Raw genomic sequence first — 13,340 nt, forward strand, 5'->3', positions numbered from 1 at the left:
AGGCTTTTGTTTTGTCTTTCATATTATTGACATTTTTGAAGAGTCACAGTCTTGGAGAATGTCCCTGGATAGTGATCTTTTCACCCTAACCAATGCTAATTAATTAGGTAACTTTTCTGGAAAAAAAAAAAAAAAACCTTTATGCTAAGATTTTATAGCCACCTGTACATTTCTGACGCTGCACATCATCTACAACAGATTTGGATTAGAAGTGGTTAGTGTTATTTTCTGGAGACATTCAAGAACTTAAAAAATGAGGGTAAGGAGTCATTAGATATATCCTGTTTGTCTCCTTTGCTCCCACCTAGCTCGGTTAATCCAATAGGTCACTGTTATAGAAATTTTCTACAGTTGCACTCTTTCTTCCAGTGTTTTCTCTACGTAAGAATCTGGTAACTATATAACATATAGTGATACAGTGAAGTCGCTCAGTCGTGTCCGACTCTTTGCGACCGCATGGACTGTAGCCTACCAGGCTCCTCTGTCCATGGGATTTTCCAGGCAATAGTCCTGGAATGGATTGCCATTTCCTTCTCCAGGGGATCTTCCCAATCCAGGGATCGAACTCAGGTCTCCTGCATTGTAGACAGACGCTTTACCCTCTGAGCCACCAGGGAAGTCAGTGTTTAACTATTCTGAGCCACATTGCCCTAGATTTGAATTCCAGCCCCCGCCCTGTTTGAAAACCATTTCTCTTGTGATAAAAGAACAGTACGAATGTCTTACATTCAGAAGAGGGACCGATTTTGAAACTAGCTTCATTACTGTTACTTGAATCACTGTGGTTATGAAATATTTCATTACTCATCCATTGCCAGGGGCAGTTGCTCTGCCACTGAACCTGTGTCTGGCTCTCTGCTTTCATCATGCTAAAAACAAATCAACTTTTCTATTTCACTGATATATGAACACTGCCAGCTATAGAAACTAAATTCAGAGAAAGTCACCACTGGCCTCTGCCTTACTAGATAGTAAACCACTCTGAAACCAAGAAAACAAAGCATGATATAGAACTGTACTGAATGCCTCAAATTATTTTTAATTTAAAAAATGGCATCTTGTTTTCCCACAGATGGGGAAGTTTTACAGAAAATTCTTGGGAAATATTTTTCAGTATTTTTTAAACTGTGCTTTCAACTTTTATTTTCAACTAAAAACAGAATATATGCTTGTGACAAAATCATTCAACATACTGGAAAGTAGAAAGTAGGAAATAAAAATGGCACAGAACTTTCATATGCATATGTAAGTAATGCTAACTTTTGGGTATATTTTTACCATCTACTCTTTTTATATACCATTTTTTATCTTATAGTCATTTTGTCATCATTTTAAAATACATAATTATTAACATATCATATATGTACACATATATAAAGACAGTTTTTGTAGAGTTCTATATGTACACATAAACACACTTGCTGCTGCTAAGTCGCTTCAGTCGTGTCCGACTCTGTGCGACCCCATTGACGGCAGCCAACCAGGCTCCCCCGTCCCTGCGATTCTCCAGGCAAGAACACTGGAGTGGGTCGCCATTTCCTTCTCCAATGCATGAAAGTGAAAAGTGAAAGTGAAGTCGCTCAGTCGTGTCCGACCCTCAGCGACTCCATGGACTGCAGCCTTCCAGGCTCTTCTGTCCATGGGATTTTCCAGGCAAGAGTACTGGAGTGGGGTGCCATTGCCTTCTCCGACATAAACACACATACATACGTAATTTTTATGTAGTTATAAGGACATAAAAATAAAAAGTAAGAGGCTGAGTATTTCCTATTGCAAACAATGAAAGAGAATTCTTTTGCTTAGAGCATTTACTTGTATTTTTAAAGTACTTTCTTCTCTCTGCATGTATATAAATTCTTTTGAGGATTAGAAAACTTTTGTCCCTTTTTGAACCAAGGATATCTTCTTCAGTGAACTGGGAGCCACCTCTTAGGATGAAGACACTGAGAGGGACAGTTTTTTGTGTTTTTAGCTCATGGTTATTTTCTCCTTCCACCTGACAAATATCAGTATAAGGGATCTAGTTGTTTCTATTTCTCAGCAAAAATGAGGCTTTGAAAAAGTTACAGATTCCTGTAATTCTCCATTTATTCTTCTGTAAAGTGAAGGTAGTCACAATAGTTCTGTCTGGTACACTGTATATGTGTTCAGTTTAGTTCAGTTCAGTCGCTCAGTTGTTTTGGACTCTTTGCTACCCCATGGACCGCAGCATGCCTGGCCTCCCTGTCCATCACTAACTCCTTGAGTTCACCCAAACCCATGTCCATTAATCAGTGATGCCATCTAACCATCTCATCCTCTGTCATCCCCTGCTCCTCCTGCCCTCAATCTTTCCTAGCATCAGGGTCTTTTCAAATGAGTCAGCTCTTCCCATCAGGTGGTCAAAGTATTGGAGTTTCAGTAATCAGTCCTTCCAGTGAACACCCATGACTGATCTCCTTTAGGATGGACTGGTTGGATCTCCTTGCAGTCCAAGGGACTCTCAAGAGTCTTCTCCAACACCACAGTTCAAAGCATCAATTCTTCTGAGCTCAGCTTTCTTTATAGTCCAACTCTCATATCCATACATGACTACTGGAAAAACCATAGCCTTGACTAGATGGACCTTTGTTGGCAAAGTAATGTCTTGCTTGTTAATATGCTGTCTAGGTTGGTCATAACTTTCCTCCCAAGGAGTAAGCGTCTTTTAATTTCATGGCTGCAATTACCATCTGCAGTGATTTGGAGCCCCCCAAAATAAAGTCAGCCACAGTTTCCAGTGTTTCTCAATCTATTTGCCATGAGGTGATGGGACCAGATGCCATGACCTTCATTTTCTGAATGTTGAGTTTTAAGCCAATTTTTTCACTCTCCTCTTTCACTTTCATCAAGAGGCTCTTTAGTTCATTTTCACTTTCTGCCATAAGGGTGGTGTCATCTGCATATCTGAGGTTATTGATATTTCTCCCGGCAATCTTGATTCCAGCTTGTGCTTCTTCCAGCCCAGCGTTTCTCATGATGTACTCTGCATATAAGTTAAATAAGCAGGGTGACAATATACAGCCTTGACGTACTCCTTTTCCTATTTGGAACCAGTCTGTTGTTCCATATCCAGTTCTAACTTGCTTCCTGACCTGCATACAGATTTCTCAAGAGGCAGGTCAGGTGGTCTGGTATTCCCATCTCTTTCAGAATTTTCCACAGTTTATTGTGATCCACACAGTCAAAGGCTTTGGCATGGTCAATAAAGCAGAAATAGATGTTTTTCTGGAACTCTCTTGCTTTTTCGATGATCCAGAGGATGTTGGCAATTTGATCTCTGGTTCCTCTGCCTTTTCTAAATCCAGCTTGAACATCTGGAAGTTCACAGTTCATGTACTGCTGAAGCCTGGCTTGGAGAATTTTGAGCATTACTTTACTAGCATGTGAGATGAGTGCAATTGTGCGGTAGTTTGAGCATTCTTTGGCATTGCCTTTCTTTGGGATTGGAATGAAAATGGACCCTTTCCAGTCCTGTGGCCACTGCTGAGTTTTCCAAATTTGTTGGCATATTGAGTGCAGCACTTTCACAGCGTCATCTTTCAGGATTTGAAATAGCTCAACTGGGATTCCATCACCTCCACTAGCTTTGTTCATAGTGATGCTTCCTAAGGCCCACTTGACTTCACATTCCAGGACGTCTGGCTCCAGGTGAGTGATCACACCATCGTGATTATCTGGGTCATGAAGATCTTTTTTGTACAGTTCTTGTGTGAATTCTTACCATCTCTTCTTAATATCTTCTGCTTCTGTTAGGTCCATACCATTTCTGTCCTTTATCCAGCCAATCTTTGCATGAAATGTTCCCTTGGTATCTCTAATTTTCTTGAAGGGATCTCTAGTCTTTCCCATTCTATTGTTTTCCTCTATTTCTTTGCATTGATCACTGAGGAAGGCTTTTTTAATCTCCTCATGCTATTCTTTGGAACTCTGCATTCAAATGCTTATATCTTTCCATCTCTCCTTTGCTGTTCGCTTCTCTTCTTTTCACAGCTATTTTTAAAGCCTCCTCAGACAGCCATTTTGCCTTTTTGCATTTCTTTTTCTCGGGGATGGTCTTGATCCCTGTCTCCTGTACAATGTCATGAACCTCTGACCATAGTTCATCAGGTACTCTGTCTATCAGACCTAATTCCTTGAATCTACATGTGACTTCTACTATATAATCATAAGGGATTTGATTTAGGTCATACCTGAGTGGTCTAGTGGTTTCCCCACTTTCTTCAATTTAAGTCTGAATTTGGCAACAAGGAGTTCATGATCTGAGCCACAGTCAGCTCCTGGTCTTGTTTTCGCTGACTGTATATAGCTTCTCCATCTTTGGCTGCAAAGAATACAATAAATCTGATTTTGCTGTTGGCCACTTGGTGATGTCCATGTGTAGAGTCCTCTCTTGTGTTGTTGGAAGAGGGTGTTTGCTATGACCAGTGTGTTCTTTTGGCAAAACTCTATTAGCCTTTGCCTTGCTTTATTCTGTACTTCAAGGCCAAATTCGCCTGTTACTCCAGGTGTTTCTTGACTTCCTACTTTTGTATTCCAGTCCCCTATAATGAAAAGTATCTGTACATAATTAATGGGATATTAAGCTGAAAATTTTGGACTATCACAGGGAAGAAACAATTTTGACTTCATGTTGGATCTGTTTTATTTATTTTAAGTTTTGCTTTCTGTTGCTTTTGTTCACTAAAAGCACACTATCCATATATAATGGTCTGCTTTGGGGGGAACCCTGTCCTTCTGCCTGAATGTTAAACCAAAATGCCTTTGTTCAGGACCGTGTCCACCTGTGGGTGGCTAGAAGAAAAAATTAACACATTCCCTACATAAGGTTGGCCATTCCAGGAGATATTTGCAAGATTAATGGCTTTTTTGCTTTACTTCCTTACCTTCTCCCATCTCTATTTGATAAAAGAACCTGGCATCCAGACCCTGATAAGACGGCTATTTTGAGACATTAGTCTGCCATCTTCTTGGTCTACTGGCTTTCTGAATAAAGTTGTATTCCTTACCTCAATACCTTGTCTCCAACTTATTGATTTGTTGTGCAGTGAGCAGAGTGAGCTTGGACTTGATAACAAGACAATAAAATAATATTGATACACTGTGCTAGGGTGCATCAAAATGAAGATTCTGGAAGCATGTGAACAAAATATCAGTTTTGTGACTTTTGGACCTTTCACCTAGAGGTAGGGTTATCCACTGTCACATTGCCTGGAACTGAGGGGCTTACCAGGATGAGGATTTTCAGTGCCCAAACTGGGACAGTCTCAGGCAAAGTGGTAAGAATGATCCTTCCATTGACGCCAAAGGTGGAAAATAAAAAAAGGAAGTATACGTGAAAAGATTTCTTAAGAGAGAAATTTTGTCAAGTTTTTTTTTTTTTAAATCAATACTCTCCTTTAAGGATGTAGCATGGAGATCTTTATTACCTTTATTTTAAGCGTGGAGCAAAGCAGTTCCAGTGCAACTATTTCAGGAGTTTGAGATGTATCTCCTGGATTGTGGGAGACCCAGAGACTGAGGTCTAATTGTGCAGGGGAGATTGCTGTGAGCCACTTTGTGGAAGAGTGAGCACAAGCTGCTGTATCTGGGAAGTAAATGCACTCACCTCTAGCTGTGGGTTAGATATGTGACTGTTTCTTGTAGACTAGATATGGTCCACAGTGCAAAGAGGGCTGTCTGGAGTCACTGGAAGTCCTGTCCAAGAGAATTTCCTGGAAGAAAGTCTGCATAGAGGATAGAACCAAAATCCACGGGCTGAGGGGAAAGGGATAAGGTGAATAAGAGGTATTGTTTCCCTCATTGAAGTTACAGTTCAAGCAGCCCAGCAGAAGTGTTTCTGATAAAGTTTCAAAAGCACACAGAAGTAAACAGGTCATCTCTAAACATCTGCCTGGTCCAGAGAATTAAAGCCATTTTGTAACAGTGTGTATGTGTGCTTACTTGCTCGGTTGCATCCCATTCTTTGTGACCCCATGGACTGTAACTATGGAATTCTCCAGGCAAGAACACTGAAGTAGGTAACCATTCTCTTCTCCAGGGGATCTTCCTGACCCAGGATTAAATGCAGATCTGCTGCATTGCAGGCAGGTTCTTTACCATCTGAGCCACCAGGGAAGTCCTTTTCTGTAACAGAGTCAGTTCAAGCCAAACATCAAAAACTAAGAATCATATTCTTCATTCTCCCTAAATGGGAAAGTACAAGATTGAACCGAGCTGGAGGCAGGGGCCCCTACAAAGGAAAGATCATGAGAGGACCATGGGCTATGATGAGGGAGCATTGGAAGGGGGTAGAAAAAGGAAACTAGTGCCCACACATAAAAGAAAGGCACTGCCAGGGAAGGAGCAAAGACAACCTTACAAAACTGGCTTACCCCACATCTGCCCTGTTTAATAAGTAAATTAATAATTAATTATTCAAGATTTACTGAGTCTTCTCACAGCGATATGGACTGTGTTGGGTGCTGAGAATACAGCCTTGAACAGGGCACTCAGGGAACTTGTGGTTCAGTTTAAAGGATAGACAGATACCCCTACAATTAATTACATCCAGTATGATATATTCACAAACTGGATAGAATTTTTATTTCTTTAATTCATATACTGGTAGAATCAAGGTTTCATCTTTTATAATGACAAATCAATAATTTCCCAAGTACAGGATTTTATGGTGAATCTAAAATGAGAAAATGTGGTTTTAGGCCTGAGGCCAGAATGGATCTTTTCCATGTAGGTTTCTTGTAGTGAATGGCCAAGCTGACATCTCCCAGACCCAGATGGGAGATTCTCTAATGGCTCTGATGGTAAGGAATCTGCCTGCAATGCAGGAGACCTGGGCCAGGAAGATCCCCTGGAGAATGGAGTGGCTACCCACTCCAATATTTTTGTTTGGAGAATTCCATGGACGGAGGAGCCTGGAGGGCTACAGTCCATGTGGTCCTACATGACTGAGTAACTAACACTTTCACTTTTTCTTCAGACCCAAGTGGAAAAGCCAGTCATACCAAAGCATGTGTCCAAGGGCCCAATTTGGAAGCTTTATTGCCTGAAGTCTGGTAGAGCTAGTCAATTAAATAAAGTCTTAATTAAGGTCTTTGCTAATCAACCAGATTTCAATTTATTATGGTTATTTACATATTTAAGGTAGTGGGCTTCCCAGGTGGTTCCAATGGTAAAGAATCTGCCACCAGCTCAGGAGACATGGGTTCAGTCCCTGGGTGGGGAAGATCCATTGGAGTAGGAAATGGCAACCCACTCCAGTATCCTTGCCTGGAAATTTCCATGCACAGAGGAGCCTGGTGGGCTACAGTCCATGGGGTCACAAAGAGTTGGACATGACTGAGCAACTGGGCTCACACATGTAAGGTACAACATATTACCTTTTATCTAAAGTCTGACATTTTTTTTCTATATAGTTAATATCTGCACATATGCCACTGAATGAGGGATAGATAAAAGATGTGATACTTTAATATCAACATCAAAGAGGTAATGTAATAGTCCATGCCTAACATGTGTGTGATAGAGCATTAGAGAAAAGGTAGTGGCTAGACCTGAGACAACAAAGACTGATGGCAAAGTTAAGAGAGAGGGGACCCAAAAGGTGAGGCTGAGTGGAAGTTAGAACAGAATTTATTTCTCTAAGTGTTGGGCTGGAGCACGCAGTCCTGCAAGGCCTGTGCTTATCTAGCTTCAAGGCTGGAGGAGGAGGCTGGAGCCAGGTGACAGACATCCAGGGTTTGATGGACAAGGGGAGCTTACATGTTGGAAACAAGGTCCTGCAGCAACAACCTCTCCCCCCACCCTGTGTGCAGCAGACATGACAGCAGTGTTTGCTCCCAGGGGGAGGAGAGAGTAATCTGACGTCAGGTTGACTGGCTGGTTACCAGGGAAACTAACGGAGGGGCACAGCCCTCATCACTCCTTTGATAAGGGCAGTCACTAGCTAGATCAAGGACAAGTATGTACGTGTCCTGTGAGTAGGGTTTTGGTAAAGCAGGCACTGGTTGAGCAGAGGGTGTACAGAGAGCAAGAGAACAGCTATCTTGAATGGCCTAACCATACACAGTTTTAAAATTACATGAGAAAGGATGTATATTAATTTCCTATTATTACTGTAACAAACTTCCACAAACTTATTGGCTTAATACAACACAAATTTGCTATTTTAACAGTTCTGGAGGTCAGAAGCCTGGTAAGAGACTCACTGAGCTTAGCCCAAGGGGGTTCATACCCCTTTGGGATAATCCAGGAAAATTTCCCCGTCTCAAGATCCTTAATCTTAATCACATCTGCGAGTCCCTTTTGCCATGTAAAATAACATAACTATAGAACTTGATATTTAGAGCATGGACACCTTTGGGGATCAGTATTGTGCCTACTTTTGAAAAATAACACCATTCATTTAAGGTTTCTGTTAAAATTAAATGAGATAAATGAATGAAAGTGCCTAAAATTGTGCCTGGCAGAAAGGAGAAGCTGGGTAAATGTAGTTAACACTGAAAACAATTCAATAACCCGGAACTGGGAAGATGTAGCTGAAGATTAGCAGCACTAAAGAGAACTAGAAATGAGTATCTGCTTTCAAAGGATGTTTCTTGTATATCTTTTTTCTGCTGTGATATAAACCATCTAGGCATAGTAATCAGGAGCTGTCACATTTGAGAGACCAAAAGGTGGAAACTTGGCTGGAGTGAAAAATTGGGGGCTAAAGGAAAGCCCCGACCCTGATATCCAGGAGACTTCTGGAATTCATAAACCTTTCAGAATGATTTTAGAGGCATGCACTTTTGTAACACTTTACAATTGAGAAAACTGAGGCTCAGAGAGCTTAAGTAACAGGTTCAAGTTCACACAGCTAGTTAAGAGTAAGCAGGAACTCAACCCAAGCCATCTGTTTTGAAATCTGAAGTTTTAGATTTTGAACTCTTCTACTACACATTTTGAAGCTGACATTTAAAACATAGCTTTTTTTTTAGTTTTACAAAGGTGACTTTTTTTTTCAATATCCTTTGGAATTAGTTTTTTAAGAGCTGGAGATTTAAATCACTCTATGAAGAAAACCTATCCCATGGGTTAGCATGTGGCCATCTCTAAACTAGCTCTCTAAAAACAGGAAAGACTGTTGGGACCAAACACGCGCCATGACAGGCTTCAGGGGGCCAAGGTAGGCCTAAGTCTCCTCTACAGAGGGGCTGAGTTATTGCCAAGGAGGAGCTGAGATCATCCTCTGCTGGCACCAAGACTCGACCAATCAGTGTATTCCCTGTAGCCTGGTTCAAGCTTATCAGGACGAGAATGAAAACCCCCTAAGAAAACCCACACGCGAAAATCTAGCCAATTAGTAGATGCTAAGGAACGCTTGCAACCAATCCACCCCGCCAACTCCCTGTCTTTGTCTTAAACCTATAAATAGCGCTGTAATTCAGGGCTCGGGGCCCTTGTTCCACTCCACTGCTCTGGATGTGACTTGGGCCCTGGCTCGAGCTAGCAATAAATTCCCTTTTTGTGTTTGCATTGATGTGGATGTCTTGTTCTCTCAGTTCTGGGGAATGGGACCTTGGGCATAACATTTGGGGGCTTGTCCCAGATCCCCTGGCTGAGAAGAACAACACCTTCCAAGCATAAGGGAAGCCTCACTAGGAGGAAGTATATCTGGACGCCGGCATCAGGTCAGGGGGCGAAAGAGTCGCCCAGCCAGCATAAGTCCGAGGCCCAGCATTCGAGCTGGAAGGCAGCTGGTTCTGTGAGCCATTCTGTAAAGGAACGGGGGAAAACGTTTCTCCCGATCCTGAGTCTGGTGGGCAGTGGACGCCCTTCGGTAAGGTAACTTTGGGGAACAGGACAACAGCAACCCGGGATAAACCTAGTTCAGTGTTATTGGCCGATATTTGTTCGTCTACTGTCTGTCGCTTGTCTTTGTGTGCCGGCGCCATGCTTGCTTTTTGTGTGCTTATTGTGGGTGTCGCCATCATGGGTCAAAGTTATTCTACACTGCTATCTGTAATGACTGACCATTTTTCCAATTTTAAGTCCAAGGCTCAGAATCTATCAATGCTAGTAAAGAAGAGCAAGCTAAAAACCCTATGCTCATCTGAGTGGCCGACATTTCAGGTCCACTGGCCACCGGAGGGAACTTTCGGCCTGCCGGTCATCCAGGCTGTTAAAGAAAAAATAATGGCTCCTGACCCTTGGGGCCATCTGGACCAAGCTCCTTACATCCTGGTCTGGGAAAATTTAGTAGAAGACCCTCCAGTTTGGCTGAAACCCTTTACTCACAACCTCCCCCAGTGCTTCTGTTTCACAGGTCCTGGTCGTGGAGGCCTCTAAGGAAGAAGACCGGGAGGCACGGGAGAGCTGGAAGAAACCGATACTCCAGGAATCTTCTCTATACCCTAGCCTGATTGATTTAGACACTGAAATCTCGCCTCCCTCAGATATCCCGCCACCCTTGTTCCCGCAGGTACCTCAGGTGTCATCCGGAGAACAAAGGAGGGACCCAGAACCCTCGGCTCTGCAGCAGGAAGGGGGGCCAGCCCAGGGAACTCGTGGAAGGACCCGAGGGGGCAGAGACTCGTCTGACTATGGGAGCCGAGAGGCCCCTTCATCCACTGTTGGAGCTTTTCCTGTCCGGGTTGGGCCGGCAAATCCTGACGGGGAACGGAATTACCAATACTGGCCTTTCTCTACTAGCGACTTATATAACTAGAAAGCTCAAAACCCCTCTTTTTCTGAAAAACCCCAAGGCCTTATTGATCTTTTAGGCACTATCCGTTTACTCACAATCCTACTTGGGATGATTGTCAGCAGCTGTTACAGGTGCTTTTTACCACAGAGGAACGGGGGCGAATCCTGTCAGAAGCACGGAAACATGTTCCCAGAGCGGATGGGAGACCGACCATGCAGCCCCACCTAGTAGAGGAAGGGTTCCCTTCCATGCGTCTGAACTGGGACTTTGAATGTGAAGGTCAGGAACAGCAGCAGTAAGGAGATACCCCTCGTCCAAGGTAAGGAGCAGCGGTTATGCTTTGCTGGAGCAGCTGTGAAGAGATACCCCACGCCCAAGGTAAGAGAAACCCAAGTAAGATGGTAGGTGTTCCAGAGGGCATCAGAGGGCAGACACACTGAAATCATACTCACAGAAAACTAGTCAATCTAATCACACTAGGACCACAGCCTTGTCTAACTCAATGAAACCAAGCCATGCCTGCGGGGCAACCCAAGACAGGTGGGTCATGGTGGAGAGGTCTGACAGAACGTGGTCCACTGAAGAAGGGAATGGCAAGCCACTTCAGTATTCTTGCCTTGAGAACCCCATGAACAGCATGAAAAGGCAAAATGATAGGATACCAAAAGAGGAATTCCCCAGGTCATTAGGTGCCCAATATGCTACTGGAGATCAGTGGAGAAGTAACTCCAGAAAGAATGAAGGGATGGAGCCAAAACAAAAACAATACCCAGTTGTGCATGTGACTGGTGATAGAAGCAAGATCTGATGCTGTAAAGAGCAATATTGCATAGGAACCTGAAATGTCAGGTCCATGAATCAAGACAAACTGGAAGTGGTCAAACAGGAGATGGCAAGAGTGAACGTTGACATTCTAGGAATCAGCGAACTAAAATGGACTGGAATGGGTGAATTTAACTCAGATGACCATTATATCTACTACTGCGGGCAGGAATCTTTCAGAAGAAATGGAGTAGCCATCATGGTCAACAAAAGAGTCCAAAATGCAGTACTTGGATGCAATCTAAAAAATGACAGAATGATCTCTGTTCGTCTCCAAGGCAAACCATTCAATATCACAGTTATCCAAGTCTATGCCCCAACCAGTAATGCTGAAGAAGCTGAAGTTGAATGGTTTTATGAAGTCCTACAAGACCTTTTAGAACTAACACCCCCAAAAAGATGTCCTTTTCATTATAGGGGACTGGAATGCAAAAGTAGGAAGTCAAGAAACACCTGGAGTAACAGGCAAATTTGGCCGTGGAATATGCAGTGAAGCAGGGCAAAGACTAATAGAGTTTTGCCAAGAAAATGCACTGGTCATAGCAAACACCCTCTTCCAATGACACAAGAGAAGACTCTACACATGGACATCACCAGATGGTCAACACCGAAATCAGATTGATTATATTCTATGCAGCCAAAGATGGAGAAGCTCTATACAGTCAACAAAAACAAGACCAGGAGCTGACTGTGGCTCAGATCATGAACTCCTTATTGCCGAATTCAGACTTAAATTGAAGAAAGTAGGGAAAACCGCTAGACCATTCAGGTATGACCTAAATCAAATCCCTTATGATTATACAGTGGAAGTGAGAAATAGATTTAAGGGCCTAGATCTGATAGATAGAGTACCTGATGAACTATGGAATGAGGTTCGTGACATTGTACAGGAGACAGGGATCAAGACCATCCCCATGGAAAAGAAATGCAAAAAAGCAAAACGGCTGTCTGGGGAGGCCTTACAAATAGCTGTGAAAAGGAGAGGGGCAAAAAGCAAAGGAGAAAACGAAAGATATAAGCATCTGAATGCAGAGTTCCAAAGGATAGCAAGAAGAGATAAGAAAGTCTTCTTCAGCAATCAATGCAAAGAAATAGAGGAAAACAACAGAATGGGAAAGACTAGAGATCTCTTCAAGAAAATTAGACATACCAAGGGAACATTTCATGCAAAGATGGGCTTGATAAAGGACAGAAATGGTATGAACCTAACAAAAGCAGATGATATTAAGAAGAGGTGGCAAGAATACACGGAAGAACTGTACAAAAAAAGATCTTCATGACCCAGATAATCATGATGATGTGATCACTCATCTAGAGCCAGACATCCTGGAATATGAAGTCAAGTGGGCTTTAGAAAGCATCACTGTGAACAAAGCTAGTGGAGGTGATGGAATTCCAGTTGAGCTATTTCAAATCCTGAAAGATGATGCTGTGAAAGTGCTGCACTCAATATGCCAGCAAATTTGGAAAACTCAGCAGTGGCCACAGGACTGGAAAAGGTCAGTTTTCATTCCAATCCCAAAGAAAGGCAATGCCAAAGAATGCTCAAACTACCGCACAATTTCACTCATCTCACATGCTAGTAAAGTAATGCTCAAAATTCTCCAAGCCAGGCTTCAGCAATATGTGAACCATGAACTTCCTGATGTTCAAGCTGGTTTTAGAAAAGGCAGATGAACCAGAGATCAAATTGCCAACATCTGCTGGATCATCAAAAAAGCAAGAGAGTTCCAGAAAAACATCTATTTCTGCTTTATTGACTATGCCAAAGCCTTTGACTGTGTGGATCACAGTAAACTGTGGAAAATTCTGA

The sequence above is a fragment of the Oryx dammah genome, unplaced genomic scaffold, assembly GCF_014754425.2.
Source record: "Oryx dammah isolate SB20612 unplaced genomic scaffold, SCBI_Odam_1.1 HiC_scaffold_11232, whole genome shotgun sequence".
Classification (NCBI taxonomy): domain Eukaryota; kingdom Metazoa; phylum Chordata; class Mammalia; order Artiodactyla; family Bovidae; genus Oryx; species Oryx dammah.